At 45.4% G+C, this 15,810-nt stretch overlaps 1 protein-coding gene across 3 annotated transcripts in view; it reads left to right on the forward strand.

The window, feature by feature from the left end:
• The first annotated feature begins 14,997 nt into the window (after positions 1 to 14,997).
• The window catches only part of CRACR2A (calcium release activated channel regulator 2A), a 125,713-nt gene continuing 124,900 nt past the window's right edge, over positions 14,998 to 15,810 (forward strand). For all 3 annotated transcript variants that reach the window (XR_006888999.1, XM_046663697.1, XM_046663759.1), the window contains exons 1-2: positions 14,998 to 15,174; positions 15,496 to 15,574. The gene's annotated coding sequence lies outside the window, so the exon portion shown is untranslated. The remainder of the gene's footprint in view (positions 15,175 to 15,495; positions 15,575 to 15,810) is intronic.

Genomic DNA, 15,810 nt, shown 5'->3' on the forward strand with positions numbered 1-15,810 from the left:
GAGCAACCACTGGAGCGAGAGCTGATAAAGATTTTGCTTAATTGACAGTCTTTTCAAATTCTTCTGACGGTCTGCCTGGGGCTTCACTGTTCCCCCGCAGGGTATTACTTTCTTTGTCTATACAGTGGAATAAACAGTGATCAGACAGATCTTAAAACAGCATGGGCGCACACCACATATTTGCCTATCATTGTACTAGCAGTGGCGACCAGCCACCTGGTACTTGAAACTCTAAGCAGAACCACCCACCTGAAGGACCATGTGTTGTGCAAAGGCCATCCTCATTTTCTAAGCTTCAGAAGAGACTGACTTTGACTTCTGAGTATACCGCGCCCTTGGCACCTCTCTGGGAGGTCAGATCCGTCCCCCATGAGCCATTCGTAGCTCTGGCCACACAGGGCACCAAAAGATGAGTTCATTTTCTGTTCATGGCCTCCCGGAGACCACCAAACTTTACAGTCTCAGACTGGATGGGCCCTAAAGGTCATCCAATACAGCCAATCATATTTTTGTGACCATATTGGAAAGTTCCGCAGGTGTAACGTATGAATCTTGTTAGATAGAGCCTGAGTCTGTGTCTCCATAACTTAAATGCCTTTCAAGTCGAGAGAAGGTTAACACTGCTTGTCTGGAGATGAATCAAAACCTTAACTCATATTCAATATCCCATATGATTTGACTCCAATTTATATTTATAGACTTATCTGCTACGACTCCCCATTTCTATTCTGTATTTCAGCAAAATGATGTTGTTTTTCTCCTGAATACACCTTGTGCTTTCTCATGTCTAAAAGCCTCTTCTTCTAGGCACATGTCTTTCCTTCTACTTACATTTCCCACATTCCTTCAACTCTGTCACTCCAAGTTCTTAAGGCCTGACTTCAGTAACACCTCTCCATAAAGACTTTCCTGACTCTTCTATCTAAAAGGCTTCTCCCTTTCGTCAAAACTCTGATAGCTCAGTGTGCGACTGTTATTTCATGCTACCTAATAGCTTAGTTATCTGTGTACACCCCTCCTGCTCTAATTAGATTGTAAACTATCCAAGGACAGGGTCGTTCTTTGTCATCTCCGTATCCCCCACAGCATCTCAGACAGCCTTTTGCACTTAACAGGAGCTCAATAAACATCTGTTGTGAAATGAATGAGAATCAAGAGATGAGTAGTTAAGGAATTTTGAAGCCCTGAAAAACTCAGCTGGTGACTGGGTCCAGAGCAAGAGAGAAAGGAAGAGCAGAAATGTGCTGGTTTGATCTCTCTCTGGAGGCAGCCAGCTGCAGCCCCAAAGAAATTCTTTCCTTTAAAAAAATAAAAAATAAAAAACAGCAAACAAAGTTGGCAGAGGAAGCGATGATGTCACCCTTCCATCACAAATGTGTCGCTCAAATAAAACTCAATAGCTCAGACACCAAATTGCTACATCTTCACCTCTCATTTTCCACTAGGTTTTCTGGAACACATGCCACACACACACACGCTCATTCCTGGGGGACAAATAACAGGTATGTTTTAGAAGCTTGGTAGGTATTCTTAGTGGGGCAGAAAGTGTCATACAGAATGCGTACAACGTACATTTCAGTTCCTTCTTTTTGTAAAGGCCAAGATTGTAGATAAGAATGTGTTTTTTGTTAGATTGATAATACACAGGGACTATTACTGGTATCAGAAGTATCTCCATATAGTAAGGCCGAATAGTATTGAGTAAGTGGCTGGAAACCTGGCATGCTGTTCCAGAGACCTTGGCAGTGAAATCTGAGCGTCCACAGGGATGACAGACAGTGGGAAAGGACACGACCTGAACAGGATGGGCTTTGGCTGGGGGCACAGAGCAGTCAGTCAGTGTAGGTCAGGAGGAGGGAGAAAGAATTTATGTTGCAAGAGGATGTCCTTGTCTACACCGATGAGGAGCTCGTCTGTCTGGGCTTAGATCTTCCAGAGGTCACGTTTCCCTTGCTAAATCAGTACTGAGCATCAGATTTTTTTTTTTTACAGACTTATTGAGGTATAATTTACATACCTTAAAACTCACCCACTGCAAGCGTACAATTTAATTATTTTTAATAAATTTATAGTGTTGTGCAACCACCGCTACAATCCAGTTTCAGAATATCGTTATCATCCTAAAAAGTCTATTAAGGTTATTTGCAGGCAATACTAATTCCCACCCCCAGCCCCAGGTAATCACTGATCTGCTTTCTGTCTCTATAATTTGCCTTTTCTGGATATTGAATGTAAATGGAATCATATTATATATATAGTCTTTGCATCTGGCTTCCTTAAGCGTGATTTTTTTTTTAGGTTCATCCATCTTGTAACATGTACCAGTAATTCATTCCTTTCTGTTGCTGAATAGTATTCCCTTGTATGGACATACCTCACTGCATTTATCCATTCACCAGCTGGTAGACATTTGGATTATTTCCAAATTTTCGCTATTGTGAATATGCTGCTGTGAACGGGCACTTACAAGTCTTTGTGTGGGCATGTCTTCATTTCTCTTATAGATTCTTTACAGTGAAATTGCTGGGTTTGAGATAAGTTTATGTTTAATTTAAAGGAACAACCAGTTTTCCAAAGTAGACGTACCATTTCCATTCTTTCCAGGAATGTGTGAGGGATCCTGTTTCTCCGTATCCTCATCAATCAGTCCTTTTGAATAGCACTCTAGCGATTGCATAGTGGTATCGCATTATGATTTTAATTTGCATGTCCTAATGACTAATGATGTTGAGCACCTTTTCATGTTTTTATTAGCTATTCATATATCTTCCTTGGTGAAATGTTTATTGAAGTCTTCTATTCATTTTTCAGTTGGGTTGTTTGTCTTCTTTTTATTGAGCTGTAAAAGTTCTTTTTATATTCTGGATACAAGTCCTTCATTAGATACCTGTTTTGCAAATATTTTATCCCAGTCTGTGGCTGGTCTTTTTATTTTGTTTCTTGAAGCACAAGGTTTTTAATTTTAAGAAATAATTTTATTTTTAATATTAATAATTTAATTTTAATTAAATAATTAATTAAATATTAATAATATTAATATTTAATATTAATTAATAATGATTTTAATTTTAATAAAGTGAATTTATTAATTATTTTACGGCTCCTGTTTTGGAGCCATAAAAATTTTCACAAGATTTCTCAAAGATTTTTCTCCTATGTTTTCTTCTAAAAGTTTTATAGTTTTAGCTCTTACGCTTAGGACTATGATCCATTTTGAGTTAAATTTTATGTATGATGTGAAAGAAGGATGTAAGTTTATTTCATTGCACATGGATATCCCCATTCCAGCCCTTATGGTTGCAAAGATTATCATATCTCCATGGAATTGTGTTGTTACTTCAGTTGAAAATCATTTGACCATAAATGTAAGGTTTTATTTCTGGACTCTTAATTCTGTTTCAATAATCTATATGCTCATCTTTATGTCAATACCACATTGCCTTGATTACAGGAGCTTTCCAGTAAGTTTTGTAATCATGTACTGTAAATCCTCCAACTTTTTTCTTCTTTTACAAAATGATCTTGGCTACTCTAAGTCTTTTGCATTTCCATATAATTTTAGGACCAACTTGTTATTTCTATCAAAAAGCCTGATGGGATTATAATAACTTGATGCTATAAATCAATTTAGGGAGAACTGACATCTTCACAATATTGAATCTTCCAACCCGTAAACACTTCATCTTCATTTATTAGATCTTACTTTGGATTTGATTTGTTCTTCTTTTTCTGATTTCCTAAGGTGGAAACTTAGATCACTGATGTTACATTTTTCTTCTTTTCTAATACATGCGTTCAATGCTACAATTCCCCTCCAAGCACAGCTTTCACTGCATCCCACACATTTTGGTAAGTTGTATTTCATTTTCATTGAGTTCAAAATATTTTAAAATTTCTCTTGAGTACTTTTTCACCCATGTGTTATTGAAAAACATGTTGTTTAATCTCAAATATTTCGGTATTTTCCTGTTATCTCTCTGTTATTGATTTCCAGTTTAATTTCATTGTGGTGAGAACAGACTTTGTATGATTTCTACTCTTATAAATTTGTTAAGGCTTATTTAATGGTCCGGAATGTGATCTATCTTGCTGAATATTCCATGTGAGTTTGAAAAGAATGTGTATTCTACTTTTGTTAGATGAAATATTATATAAATGTCAATTAGATCCAGTTGATTAATTGTGCTATTCAGTTCAACTATATCCTTATTGATTTTCTTCCTGCTGAGTCCATCCATTACTGAAGAGGGGTTTGAAGTCTCCAACTGTAATAGCGGATTTGTCTATTTCTCCTTGCAGTTGCAGCAGTTTTTGCCTCACATACTTTGACTTTCTGTTGTTAAGTGCATACCTGTAAAGGATTGAGTCTTTTTGGTGAATTGACCCCTTTGTCACCCTGTAATGTCCTGTTTTATCCCTGATAATTTATTTGGCTCTGTAATCTGCTTTGTCTGAGATTAGTATAGCTACTGCAGCTTTCTTTTGATTAATGTTAGCATGGCATCTCTACATCTCTTTACCTTAATCTATCTGTCTGCATATGTAAAGTGGGTTTCTTATAGACAACGTATAGTTGGGTCTTGTATTTTTATCCATTGTGACAATCTGTCTTTTAATTTCTTTATTTACCATTCACATTTTAAGTGCTATTTATCTAGTTTGATTAATATCTACCATGTTTATAATTGTCTTATATTTCTTGTACTTATTCTTTGTTTCTTTTTTCATCTTCCCCTCTCTTTCTGTCTTCTCTGGCATTTATTGAGCAGTTTATATGATTCTATTTTCTCTCCTCTCTTAACATCAATTATACTTCTTTTTAAAATACTTTAGTGGTTATCTTAGAGTTTACATTATACATTTACAACTAATCTAAGTACACTTTCAAATATGCCCATATTTACAATTCTCAATTCCTCCCTCCTGTCCCTTATAACATTGCTGTCATTCACTTAGCCATATGCTATAATCACCCAATACGTTTTTACTAGTATTACTTTAAACAAATAGTTATCTATTAGATCAATTAGGAGCAAGAAAAGTAAAAGATTTTATCTTATTTACTTACTCCTGCTCAGACGTTCTTCCTTTGATTATGTGGATCCAAATGTCTGAGCTGTATCATTTTCCTTCTCTCTGAACAGCTTTTAACAGTTTTTGCAGAGTAGGCCGACTGGTGGTAAATTCCCTCCGTTTTTGTTTGTCTGAGAAAGTCTTTCTTTCTCTCTCTCATTTTTAAAGGGTAATCTTCTAGATATAGAATTCTAGGTTGGTGGGTTTTTTCTTTCAACATTTTCAGTACTTCACTCCACTCTCTTGCTTGCATAGTTTCTGCTGGAAAGTACAACGGAATCTTTACCCTGTTCCTCTATAGGTGAGGTGTCACTCCCTCACCCTGCCCCTGTCTCCTCTCAAGACTGCCTGCCTTTGTTGTTCTTCAGGGTGAAGATGATATGCCTAGGTATCGAGTTTTTTGTATTTATCCTGTTTGGCGTTCTCTGAGCTTCCTGTAGTTTGGCGTCTGTCATTAATTTTGGAAAATTCTCGGTCATTATTACTCAAATTTCTTCTGCTCCTGTCCCTCTTTCTTCTCCTTCTGGTATTTTCATTACATGCGTGTTATACCTTTTGTAATTGTCCCATCGTTCTTGAGTGTTCTGTCTTTTTCATTTTTCCCTCACTGCATCTCAGTTTGGAAAGTTTCTATCGACAGGTCTTCAGTCTCACTGGTTCTTTCCTCAGCTGTGTCCAGTCCCCTGAGTTGCCCATAAGGGCGTGCTTCGTTTGAGCTACAGTAGACTTGACTTCTAGCATTCCTTTTGATTCGTTCTTAGAATTTCTATCTCTCTGCTCATATTATCTGTCTGTTTTTACATCTATATTTTCATTAGAGCCCTTAACATATTAGTCATAGTTATTTTTAATTCCCTATTGTGTAATTCCAAAATCTGTGTCATATCTGAGTCTAGTTCTGGTGCTTGCTTTGTCTCTTCAGACTGTTTTTTCTTGCTTTTTAGCTTGCTTTGTAACTTTTGTTGAAAGTAGACAATGTATTAGGTGACAGGAACCTAGGCAAGTAGGCTCTTAGTGTGAGGTTTTATGTTACTCTGGCCAGGAGCTGGGCCCTGTCTAAGTTTACTATAGCTGTGCTGGAGGCTTCAGTTAGCTCTGGTGCCCTTGTGTTTTTCAGCTCTTTCCAATGTAATCTGCTGTTGTCATACTGGAGCCCTGTTGATGTGGTGGCAAGGAGTTGGGAGGGGAATCATAATCTTATGATTAAATCTCAGTGTCTGGTGTGCCTCACTCTCTGGGCTGTGCCCTTCAGAAGTGTTTCCTTATTTCTTTTTCTTCCTTTAGGTGAGACAGGAAGGCTGTAGGGAGCTGGAGTTGGCTAATTGCCCTTCGCCCAGGTCGACAAGGCTCTGGTAGGGTTGGTCCCCTGGAGAGCAGACTTTGATATGGAGAGCGCTCTGGGCGTGGTACCTTTCCCCTCACCTCTGCCCGCAGCAGGAGGGAGGTTTCGATGGATCCTCACCTTCAGAGTCTACTGGGTTCCTGAAGCTGAAGCACGAGTGTGGGAGGCCTCCCTACACTGCGCCTCCACCGCTTTCTCACTCCCAAGCACATTCACATTCAGCCTCCAGCAACTCGTCAAAATTGCCCTTTAAGGTTCCTGCCCTCTTACGGCTGCAGCAGCCTCTCCTCTAGGTCAGCTGGTCGAGCGGGGATGCTCTGTATTCACCTGTCTCTCCAGATCTCAGGGGGGCACCTTGCTGTAGCATCAATTTTCTGATGGGTCTCAGAAAAGTCATTTATTTTCAGCTTGCTCAGCTTTTGTCTATAAGAATGAAGTGCTGAATTCCCCGCTCTTAGCATGTCACAGTTGAAACTGGAATTCTTCCATTCTTTTATTTTTAATCTCTTTGTTTCTTTGAATCTAAGCTGCTTTTCTGGTTGACAGCATATAGTTTGGTCTTGCTCTTTTTCATTCAGTCTGACAAGCTGTGCCTTTTAGGTAGAGTGCGTTTGGTTATAATTCTGCACCCACTTCCTATGTGTATAGGTTTTCCCATACCACCAGGCAATTCTCTGACACCAGCTGGGTGTCCTACTATTCAGTTCAATTCTGACCTATCTTCCTGGAGACCCATCACATTCCACAGGTTAAGGGCTCCCAACTTGAGATGACAATCACAAGTGTAGGTTGTTACCTGTGGTTCTGACTGACCAGCTATAAATCAGAGGTTCCCACAACCACCTCCTCAGGTTCAATTAATTTGATAGAGCAGCTCACAGAACTCAGGAAACCAGTTTGCTCACTTGACTACTGGTTAATTATAAAGGATATTAAAGGATTTGAATCAACAACCAGATGAACAAGTACGTAGAGCGAGATCCCAAACAAAGGAGCCTCTGTCCCCACGGAGTCTGGGTCCTAGCACAGTGGCATGTGGAAGTGTTCTGGTTCACCAACCTGGAAACTCTCCAGACCCCGACCTTTTGGGTTTTTCTGGAGGCTCATTACATAAGCATGATTGATTAAATCATTGGTCGCTGCTGATTCATTCACTCTCTAGCTCTTCTCTGCTCCCTGAAAAGGGTTGGTGGTGGGGGGTGGGGTGGGAGGGGAGACGGGGATGGGGCCGACTGAAGGTTCCAACCCTCTAATCCTGGCTGGTTCCTCTGGCAACCAGTCCCCCCAACTTTAGGGGATTTCCGAAGTCACCTCATTGACATAAACTCAGTCATGGTGGAAAGGAGCTTTTCGTGAATAACAAGACACCCATCTCACCTTTATGGCTTGGAAGCGATTTCAGGAACTGAGGACAAAAGACCAAATATTCTAACAAAACTGTTACAATTTTATGTCTTTTTAAGGAGTTAGGAAAAGAAATGAGAAAATATATTTATAGAGTCTTTTATATTTCCCCACATATTTACCATTTCAGGAGCTCTTCATTCTTACTGTGGATTTGAGTATCATCTGGTGTCACTTCCTTTCAGCCTAAAGCACTCCCTTTTGTATTTCTTATAAGGCGTGTCTGCGAGCAGAAGACTCTCTCCATCTTTGGTTATCTGGGAATATCTTTACTTGGCCTTCATCTGTGAAGCATGGTTTTGTCGGATACAGAATTCTTGGTTGATAGATACTTTTCAACACTTTGAATATGCCATTCCACTGCTGTTTGGCCTTCGTTGTTTCAGAATTAATTCATTTGTTTAATTTCTATCTTTTTATTGAGTATTTTTATTCAATGAGTCATTGTTGCCATACTTTTCTTAAATTCTTAAACACAGTTTCTTTTTATTCCTCAAACATATTTATAATAACTGCTTTAAAGACTTAGTCTGATAAACCCAACATCTTAAGGACACACAGAGACAGTTTCTATTGACTGCTTTTTTTTTTTTTTTCTGAATATAGCCTTTCTTGAAAACTGGAGATTTTACATAGTACTATTTAGCTCCCATGTATTCCCCTTTCCCCTGAGTGGTGGTGGTGTTGTTCTGTGTGTTTGTTTGACAACTTGCCTGGACGAAAGCTGTGAAGTCTGCCTCCTCTGCAGTGTGCGTCCACAATGTCTCTGCAGTTCTGTTTTTCCTGTTTTTTATTCTTCAGCCCAGCTTCCCATAGTCACTGCTATGTCTGCTAGATTAGCGCTCAGCCAAAGGTTGGTCAAGGGTTGTGCTCAAACACCTCAAGCAAGTAGGGCCTCCACTCTCTGCTGGTGGGTCTGTGAGTGAACTGGGAGCACATTCAGATGCCAAGCTTCCGTTCAGGTCTGCCCTCTTCAAGGCTTTGACTTCCCATCAAGCCCTTGCATCTCCACTGGGACGGGGGTAGCTCCACCGGCCAGGGAGCTGTGGGTGGTGTGGGCTGCCCCTGTCTCTGCAGCACATGCACACAACCTTGGTCGACCCATCATGTGTGGAGAGTTTATCCGTCTCCCCATGGCTGTGTTACCTCCCTCAATTCCTGTGGGCGTCACCAGTCCAGTGGTGGCCCTGCAATTTCAGGCTAACAGAGCTGTTGGCCCTCTCTGTCCACTCGCTTCTGAGATCACCCTTCAAACCCACACTGCTCCAAATTAAGTCTGACACTCTGGCAGTGACAAAAAGCCGCTGGTTTTTACAACCAGCCCTGATTGAACACAACAGAGCTGTGGGGGAGGGGAACAGCTCCGGGCAAGAACACCACATGTTCATGCCGACCGTGCTCAAAACTCAGTAGTTCTTACAAACAAACACTTCTCAGTGTGTTGCATGTCTCCAGTCAATTTCTGGAGTGCTGAAATGGTTGTTTTTGACAGTTTTAACCAAACGTTATAGTTGTTTTTGGAGAAATAGTTCATCGACCTCTTCAAGTTCTCAGGCTGCCAGTTACTCCCAGGGCAGCAGTGTGTATACAGGGTCTTTCCCAAGCCTGGGGAGGCATTGCACCAGGAGGGAGGAGCTCCGCGCTGAGGGCTTTCCCTGCTGGACTCCGCCACCAACCAGCTCTGGCCCTTTGCAGTTTCCTTCCCAGAAAATCAACGGGGTTGGACGGGGTGATCTCCGCAGTTCGCCCCATCTTGAAAATGTTCTAATAGCATTCGGAATTCAGCTAATACATGACACAGCGGACCTAAAAATTAATTGAGGGGCTGGCCCTGTGGCCGAGCGGTTAAGTTTGCACATTCTGCTTTGGTGGCCCAGGGTTTTGCTGGTTCAGATCCTGGGCGCAGACCTAGCACCACTCATCAGGCCATGCTGAGGCGGCATCCCACATAGCAGAACTATAGGACCTACAACCAGAATATACAACTGTGTACTAGAGGGCTTTGGGGAGAAGAAGAAGAAGAAAAAAGACTGGTAATGATGTTAGTTCAGGTGCCAATCCTTAAAAAAAAAAAAAAGGCTAATTGGTTTCACCCTTGCCATGATCTTGACTTCATTGTTACATACAACTTTGTCTCCAAGGAAGGTCATGTGTGTGTATTCATCTAAAAAGAAGCAATGGTCCTTTGACTCTGGGAGGAAAGGAAAGTCTTGACTTCTCTTTCTTCTCTTCTGTCTCTTCTCTTTTCTCTCTTTCCCTCTCTCCCTCCCTCTTTCTTCCTTCATCCTAACGTTGTGAGCCGTGACTTAGCACCAGGCACCGTACTAAGTGTTTTTTCCATGAATTCCCTCATTACCTCATCAAGTAGATCCCATCCTTAACTACCTGTTACAGATCAGGAACCTGAAGGTCAGAGAAACTCCCTGGTTTGCTCAAAGCTAAATAGTTTCTACCCCTCAGTCCCCTTCCACTCCACCACATGAGCTCCACAGATGAACTGGACACACTGATCACGTCTCTAAGAGAAGCAGTTGGGGGTGAGAGGAGAGGAGCTCCTCCTGGCCGCGAGCTGTGAGCACGTCCTCCTGCAGCACGCAGTGTGAGAGCTGGATCTGGCCCTGGACTTCCGATAGAGCTGGGAGGGAGGGCCCTTCAGGCAGAGAAAACAAAGTTAGCAAGACATTGTTGCCAGAAAGTCAGCGTGGGGCTCTTTAGGGCCTATTTGTGGATGAGCAGCCAGAAGCAAGCTTGGAGGGTGCTGAGGGCCTGGAGGCCAGCCTAAAGATTCTGGATTTTACGCAGGAAATGTAGAAGGGTGTTCACGGAAGGCTTTTGCAGGGAAGCGACATGTCTAGAGTTGTGCTTTACGTTTATCATCAGCCGGCAGTCGTGCATAGGGTGCCTTGGATGGAGAGGAGAATAAAAGTCAAGGTGATAGTCCAGAAAGAGGCCTGAAACCCAAGCTAAGGTGATGCATTAGGAAAGGAGACCGTGGGGCAGCAAAGGGATTTACAGAAGCAGCTCCACAGGACGCAGGAGGACGGACACGCTCCTGGATCAGCAGCAAAATTCTAGTACAATTCTGATATTTTATTTCTCTCTAGTTAGCTATTTTATAGCCTCTGGGTTGTTTGTCCTAGAAATAATGTTAAGCTGTTGTTGTTTTGATTAGTTTTGTTTCCTGGTGGGTCAAGAGATGGCTGTGTACTTTTTAAGCAGGTCATCTAACTTTTATCTTCTCAAATTCCAAATTGTCAGCTAGGATAATTTTGAGGTCTAAAATCTATTATTGGTTGACAGCACCAGTTTAGAAAAACCAATGTTTTTCCTGTACCAAAGCAGACCATCTTCCAAAATAGGCCATGTTTCTGACAAACTTCTGAAGGAGGAAGAATTGGATAATTGGAGGCATCCAGACTGTAAGTGGCGGCAGCGTTCCTCTGCCCTCCCTACTCTTAGGATCGTTGGCTCCAGCAAACTCCGGGTCTGAGGACCTTCTTTGGCTGAGACCGTCCTCTGTTTCACTTTCCTGTTTCTTATTTCCCTACTTATATTAACAGCCAGGGGATTGTGGTTGGGTTTTATGTGTATGTGTGAGAAAGCAAACATGAGAAAACACAGGAGGGAGCAAAGTTATGGGGGCAAAAATTGTGTACTTTCCTTTCTCAAACATTCTATAAATAGTAAAATAGTAGATATAAAGCATTCATTTCATCATTCCCATAGAAGCGAATTCTACCTCTATTTTCCTGTACTTTTTGGGCAACACATTACTCACTGTGGAGTCTAAATTTTTTAGCAGGCGTAATGACGTGGCAGCTACTGTCCTGTAGGAAACACCCTTGATTACGTGGTGCTTTTTCATTCCTTGCTCCATAAACACAGGATTCAGAAGTTTCTGATAGAAAGAACCATATCCCACACAAGGTGGCATCTGGCACTCTGTCTCTCAGAGGCCACTTGTGGAGGGGTGGGGATGGAATGAAATCCTGCCTTCAAGGCCAGGAGTAGTCACGTCACCCATCAGTCAAGTTGCCCTTGGGCCACAGTTACTTCATCTGTAACATACGGGATTGGCTCTGTGACTTTTAGCTCTCCTCCAGCTCTATAACTCTGTGACTCTCTCTGAACGATGATGTCCATTCTCGCTGCTGGAGAGAGAGCAAAAAGTCATTGCTCATGTGTGACTTCTGAAGGACACCAGGTTTGTGAATCCCATAGAGGAGGTACAGAGTTTTCATAAATATCTTCAAGGAGACCTTATTTTTCCTACATTCTAGCCTTATTTTTCAATAACAGCTATGAGCATGTAGCCTGAATTGGCCCCCGCGATCTTACAGAAATGTCTCCTTCTCACCCAAGCCTAACATGTTCAAGGAGGAGAAGGAAGGAACACGTGGGTCCCGGGCCATCATCCCTGGAGTCGGCCTGCTCTGGGAGGGCTCGACAGCCCTCAAAGCCTGGGCAGCTGTTCCATTTGGCCTTCGCTGGCAAGGCTCTGTGAGGTGGGGCAGATGCTGCCGTCCTGCACGGGGCCTGGGAGAGTCAATATTGACAGGTCTGTTTGTTTTTCTGGCTTCCACCTGTTGGAAACTATAATCATAGCCACTTAATAAGGAAGAAAGGACAGCAGGAGAATTCCTATACTGGAACAGGGAATGTTTCCACTGTTCCCCAGGGGGACCGCACAAGAGGAACTGGCCTTCAGGTAGAGTGGAGAGCAGCACATGAGCAAGAAAATATGATCAGAGACTCCAGGAGGAAGGGTGCCAAGAAGCTTAAAGGTGACTCAGGAAGAGGATAGCACACCTCCCTGGAGGTGTCCCTGTGCCCTCCAAGCCCACTTACTACTCTCCCCTATTGAGTCCTCCCCTGCCCCCAAGACGAGGCAGCAACTCACAGCACAAGTATCTAAATGCCACCCGCCCCACTGGTCTGCCCAGACCCTCTGGCCATTACCTACTTCCCGTGTCATAGAGAAAACAGGGCTCCCCATCCAGGAGTGCCATCCACTTTCCTCCCATGCCTCACTCCCGATCCTCGGCCCTCTTGATTTCCCTCCCTGTTTCTGAGAACTCGGGGCCTTAGGTGGAGACACAGGGGCTTCCCCGCCCCGATCTGTGCTCTCCAGTCCCTGCTGCTCTTCTTGAACCACGGCCCTTGACTCCCCATCCCTCCTCTCTTCGTCAGATTCTTTTTTTTTTTTTTTTTGCCGAGGAAGGTTAGCCCTGAGCTAACATCTGTGCCAGTCGTCCTCTGTTTTTTTTGTATGTGGGACACCTCCACGGTGTGGTGTGGTTGGTGAGTGGAGTAGGTCCACGCCCAGGATCCAAACCCGCAAACCCGGGTGGCCAAAGTGGAATGCATGGAACTTTAACCACTTGGCCACCAGGCCGGGCCCTCTTCATTCATCAGATTCTTGACCTCAGTCTACAAACAACTTCGATTCTCCTCTGTGTTTCTCTCCTTGCTTTAGCTCCCACACTGTCTCCTTCCCTCCACCGCCAGCCTCCTTGAGAGCAGTCCATCCTTACTCCTGCATTTCCTCGTTTCCCATTCTCTCCCAAGCCACTGTCTCGAGGCTCTCAGCATTCCTCCAAAACGAAAATGAAAACAAAACAAACACACAAAAATCCCCTGTTCCTGGGCCAGTGAAGTTGGAATCGTCAACTCCGGGCTCCAGCATATGCATTTACCCTCCTACCCCCTATCACGAATTAGACGTCTATTACACGTCAGACAGGCAGGCCCGGAGGAGACAAAATGTCCCTGATACACCCAAGTGTCTGCCACTTGCTTTTCAGTGTGAGCGACCTTATCTACCCTTTTCCTGAAGTTGGCTGGGTCAGGGCAGGCAGCAGGAACCAGGGGCCAGCGGGAGCCTGGGTGAGAGGGGAGGTGTGGGTGCAGGACATGAGGAAGGCTCAGGGCTCCAAGGACACACTTTTCCTGGTATTGCCAGGACCTCACAGTGGCCTGCTAGGGTGGCAGGGTTTGCAGCAGCTGTTTGGGGCTACAGGCCTTGGTGCTAAACCAAGGCCACTCACCCAGCAAAGAGGACTGTGGCAGGCAGCTGGTGGCTGGAAGGCTAATACAGCTGGGGAAGGCGGCCTGGATGAGCCGACACAAACAAGTGAGAACAGGAAGGGAAAAGACCAGTGCGTAGGGCTGGGGCACCAGAAGGGGGCTGGGGAGGGGGCCCGATGGCCTTCTGAGACTAGCGGGGAGTTGGGAGAGGTCTCCTGCAGCCGTTGTGCTGGGGGTGGGGGATGAAGGGAGGTTGAAGGCCAGAGGCTACCTGGGTTCCAAGAGAGGCAAGGCTATCACATAGCAATTGATAACAGCTGCTCAATACAGGTTTATTTCTGTTTCTCCTGGAACAGGGCTTAGTGTGGAGGGGAGGGGGAGAGTAACGGGGGAGAGGAAGGGCCGTGCCAACATACAGACCAGCAGAGAACAGTGGGCTCCCCAAGAAGGGGCTGGGGTGTTCTGTGGGGCCAGTGTTGGTGGAGGATCGCTGAGAAGGGGACACTTCAGTTGGGCTGGGATGGGCGAGTAGGATTTCAACAGGCAGGGGAGTAAGGGAGAAGGCTTTCCAGGCAAAGCAAGAGCTCCCAGCACCGGTGTTGGGCAACAGTCTGTACCCTGGGGGGGCATGTGTGTGTTTGGGGGAGCCTGGGTCAGGCTGGAAAACGAGCTTGTGGCCAGGGAGCGTTGGGGAGGGTTATCCTTCAGAGGTATCCTGAATACCTTGGGAGGCCCTTGAAGATTTATTTAATGCTTTATTAGTAAGTATGTATTGGACATTTTCTATTATACAAGCATTCGTGCCCACAGTAGAATATAAGAGGAGACAGAAAAGTATAAAGAAGGACCAAATCCTCAGAGCGAACCGCTGGAGTGCCCTGGAGGCTGCAGGGTGTCCAGGGGCGCATGCCTAGCCTCCATCTCTCTCCAGCGGCCTGGCCAGGGCCCAGACTGATGACCTTCGGAGAAACGCCCGGCTCTGCAACTTGTCAGCATTCTGGAGTCGGGGCAGGGGGCCTGGGGAGACTGGGAACAGAGGCGCCCAGGAAGCCCGACCAGTCAGGCGGCCGTCAGCAACAGCCCCGCCCTCGCCACCCAGGCTCTCTGGCAGTCTGAGGTCGCCTCCCACCCGGCCAGACCCCGCTGCGCGGCGCGCGCACATCCCGAGGGCGCCCAGGGGGCGGCAGCCGGCTGCGGGGTGCCCAGGGCGCCGCTTCCACGTCTGCGCCCAGGGTTGGGACGGCACGCCCGGTTCGGGCGGAAAAAGTGGAGCCGGCAGGGGCTGCCCGACAGCTGCGAGCGGAGCCGCGAGCGCGGGCGGCGCCCGGGTAGGCGGAGGAACGGGCGGAGGAGGGCCGGGTGGGCGCCCCCGCCCGGCGCAGCGCGGAGCCCGGCGCTTCCTGCCTGGTTGCCCGGTGGCCGCCAAGTGTGAGCGTGTGTATGCGGCACATGGAGCTCCCGGGGTGGGGGGCCCGGCGGAGACTGTGCGCCCCCAGGGGAACTGCTGGGCTCCCGGACCCCTGTCCCCAGGCCTGGCACTTGCTCCCTCCCCTAGTCAACCCTGTCGCGACCGGCCGAGAAGCCCTGGGGCTGAGATCAGGAAGGACCTCAGGGACCCTGTCGCCACATCCAGCCTCTTTATTTTACAGATGAGGAAACCGAGGCTCAGCGTGGTGACGTGACTTGCCCCGGATCACAGGTCTAGAACCCAAAACTCCGCACTTGCAGGTCAGTGGTGCTGGGAGCCCTTGCCGTGGGCCAGGGCGGCAGTGTGGCTGTTGTGTGTGTAGAAACAAAGACTGGGAGAGAAAGTCAGGAAGACAAAGACAGAAAGAGAACCTCCCAGAGCAAAGGAAGGTCAGGAAATGGGCTGCACTTCCTCCCTGGCCACATTTGTGTTGAGGTCTGGCCCTGTGACTCAGCCGACCTTGCAGACCGTGGCCCAGGTGTGTGTGCGTGTGTGT

Source organism: Equus quagga, chromosome 1, assembly GCF_021613505.1.
Source record: "Equus quagga isolate Etosha38 chromosome 1, UCLA_HA_Equagga_1.0, whole genome shotgun sequence".
Taxonomy (NCBI): domain Eukaryota; kingdom Metazoa; phylum Chordata; class Mammalia; order Perissodactyla; family Equidae; genus Equus; species Equus quagga.